We start from the raw sequence: 3,437 nt of genomic DNA, 5'->3' as shown, positions 1-3,437 counted from the left end.
CCTACCCCGACGCATTCACGCAACACGCAAAAGAAATCCTGTCCAATTGTTCCCCAGAATTTTTGTAAAATTCCACTGAAGTCCATCGACCCCGGGTGCACGACCGGGGGACATCTGGGTTACTGCCTCTGCCAGTTCATGTGACAACAGAGGAATGTCCATTTCATCCTCTGTGCCCGAGAGAGCTTAGGGAGTCCTTCGAACAAGACCTGAGCACACATAGGATCACACATTTCTGCCCTATACAATTCAGTATAAAACTCCACAGTCCGCTCCCGCATCTCCCCACCACAGAGGTCACCCTCCCATCAGACAGCCGTAGACAATGCATACCCTTGGCTTCACTGCTCTGTCTTTCCAAACCAAAGAAGAAGGAGCTGGGAGCATCCATCTCCTTGAGCATGGAGAACCTAGCTCTTACAAGTGCTCCCTTTGCTTTAACCTGGAAAAAACTGCCCAGGTCCCTACGTAATTCGGCTAAGTTAGCCTGGAGGCCTACATTGCCTTGCCCCACCATCTCTACCTCCATCTCACTAATACACCGCCTAGTTCCCCCAATACTCTCCTAGCCTCTGAGGATGAGAGAGCTGTGTACTGTTGACAGAAAAGCCGAATTTGCACTTTCCCCACATCCCACCATTGACTCAGAGACTCATACTCCTCTCTTCGCTGCCCCCATCTTTCCCAAAAAGTCTGGAAACCTGAGCAAAAGGTGGCATCTTGTAAGAGCTTTACATTGAACTTCCAATAAAGATGCCTGCCGGGCCCTGGTGAAATAGACAGCCGAGCCATGGTTATGTGGTGATCCGAAACCCCACTGGGAGAATGGTAGCACCCAGCAGCCTATTGCTCTGATTCCTGGACATGTAAAACGATCAAGTCGAGCTGCACTCACCCTAGCCCCAAAACCTTCACCCACGTATACTGTCTTGTGTTTGGATGTTTAGTTCTCCAAACATCCACTAGGTCAAACTGATTAAAGATGTCCCTTAACACTCCCACTGACACTGAATGAGGCTCTTCCCATTTCTGTCTTTTGTAAAATCCATTGTACAGTTCCAGTCACCTCCGATCACCAGCGTCTCCTCAGGCGCTACTTGTGAGAGTTCCTGTCTAAGACTCCCAAATAGAACCCCTCTTTCTCTCCCTGTGTTAGGCGCATACACATTTATAAAGACAAAAACCATGTTGTTAATTTCTGCTTTAACAACAAGCAACCTACCCCTACACACCTCCTTTGAGGAGCAAATTTTACAGCCAGACCCGTGCAAAAAGGACTGCCACCCCTGCACTAAGATTTGTCCCATGGCTCAACACACTTGCCCCTTTCCACCAGAGCCCCAATCAACTTCATTCACCACATCACTATGAGTCTCCTGCAGAAACAACACCTGTACTTTTTTTTTGTTTTACATATTCACCCAACACACTCCTCTTTCCCGCATCTCTGGCGCCATTTATATTGAGCGAGCCTACCCGAAGAGTCTCCATAAGAAGTGGGAGAAAAGCCAGCAGAGAAATAGACCAATAGCAAAGCTCAAAAAGCCCCAGTGTCAGTAAGAAATTAAACATTTAAACAGTGTCTGAAGGTAAACCTTTACGCACTATTGTGACCCACTTCCTCAACCTAAACCGTTTCCTGGGTGAGAGGACACCATGCCCTCATTTCTCATAGCATGTTGTACTGATCTTACAAACTTTCTAGGATCAGGAAAAAAGTCTCAAGATTAACTTTTTTCCTTAGTCTCATTCAGGAACCTTGTCAGTTCTCTCAACGTACTTAGACCCTCTGGTTGACTGGCTGTCAGCTCCGGGCCAATTGAAGAGGAGTCTGAAAAATAACTCCTCATCCTCTTCCTCAGACTCACTTTCCTCCTCTTCTCTATCTCCCACCTGACCACCTGCCCTTTCTCTCTGTTTAGGGCCTCACCCACAGCAACAGGCAACATTTCCATGGTACCTTTATCCACATCCTTTTTCCTTTCCTCTTGACACCCTCCTCCTCCCCCTAATCTCTTACACTTCCCACTATACTCTCCTCATCCACTAGAATAACCTGACTAGACGCAGTATCATCTGCACCACCCTCTATAGCATGACTAGGGCCAGCCTCAGCTACACCACCCTCCATAGCATGACTAGGGCCAGCCTCAGCTACACCACCCTCCATAGCATGACTAGGCCCAGCATCATCTGCACCACCCTCCATAGCATGTCTAGGCCCAGCCTCAGCTACCCCACCATCTCTAGTCTGACTAGACCCAGCCTCTGCTTCTCCACCATCTCTAGCCTGACTAGCCCCAGCCTCATCTACACCACCATCTCTAGCCTGACTAGACCCAGCCTCATCTACACCACCATCTCTAGACTGACTAGGCCCAGCCTCTGCTGTCTGCATCTCCTTACCCCCTGCATTTTGACCTCGATTTCCCCACTTGCACCCTCACTCCGTCTATGGCCTTTATGTGGGCACGCAAAGCTCTTGTGCCCCAAATCCCCACATTCAAAACACCGTAGACTATCTGTGCTGGCAAAACCTGCATAGAGCCCTCCCCATGCCTCACTTTGAAATGCACATTTAGCTGTTGCTCATTATTGTTCAGAAACATAAACACTTGCCTCCTGAACGAAACAACGTGCTTAACGGCATCTGCCTGAAAACCTGCTGACAGTACACGGAAACCGCTAGCAAACTTACCAAAACGACTCAGCTCTTTCCTAATTTGATCGTCCGTAATAAACGGAGGCAAATTTGCCACTACAACTCTTGTTGAAGGGGTAGAGAGAGGTGAAATTGACACCAACACATCTCTTACAAATATTCCGCTAGCAATTAGCCTACTGACCAAATTTGCCCTTTCATGAACACAACCACAGCTTTGTTCATTCTAGAAGCAGAATGTATAAACTCAGCTCCTACCTGTTCACCGATCATGAGCAGAACCTCCTCCACCTTAACTCCGTTCTCAGGAACACACCTGAATCCATGCTGTATCGACAGCTGCCTCGTCCGCGCTAGGCTGAGAAGCCATTGCGCACACTACACCTTCCACCCCGGAAAGTTACTCTGTCCTCTTCCACCATAACTTTGAAAAAAAAACTTTGGATACTGCTAAAAACAAATATTGCATTAACCCTCCACCATAGAAAATAACATGTAAAGAAAAGAATCAAGAAAGTTAGTTAGGATAGAGCTTTCCACACCAAACACTCAAACTCCAAAAACACCCAGCATGCACCGAGAGAGAGAGAGAGGAGAGAGAGAGAGAGAGAGAGAGAGAGAGAGAGAACAGGAAAAAGCTAGAAAAGAGAGAGGGAGGGAACAGGAAAAAGCAAGAAGAGAGAGAGAGAGAGAAAGAGAACAGGAAAAAGCTAGAAGAAGAGAGAGGGAGGGAACAGGAAAAAGCAAGAAGAAGAAGAGAGAGAGAGAACAGGAA

The sequence above is a fragment of the Oncorhynchus nerka genome, unplaced genomic scaffold (assembly GCF_034236695.1).
Source record: "Oncorhynchus nerka isolate Pitt River unplaced genomic scaffold, Oner_Uvic_2.0 unplaced_scaffold_131___fragment_2___debris, whole genome shotgun sequence".
NCBI classification, from domain to species: Eukaryota; Metazoa; Chordata; class Actinopteri; order Salmoniformes; family Salmonidae; genus Oncorhynchus; species Oncorhynchus nerka.
The sequence above is the reverse complement of the archived record's forward strand: the minus strand, read 5'-3'. Positions refer to the sequence as shown.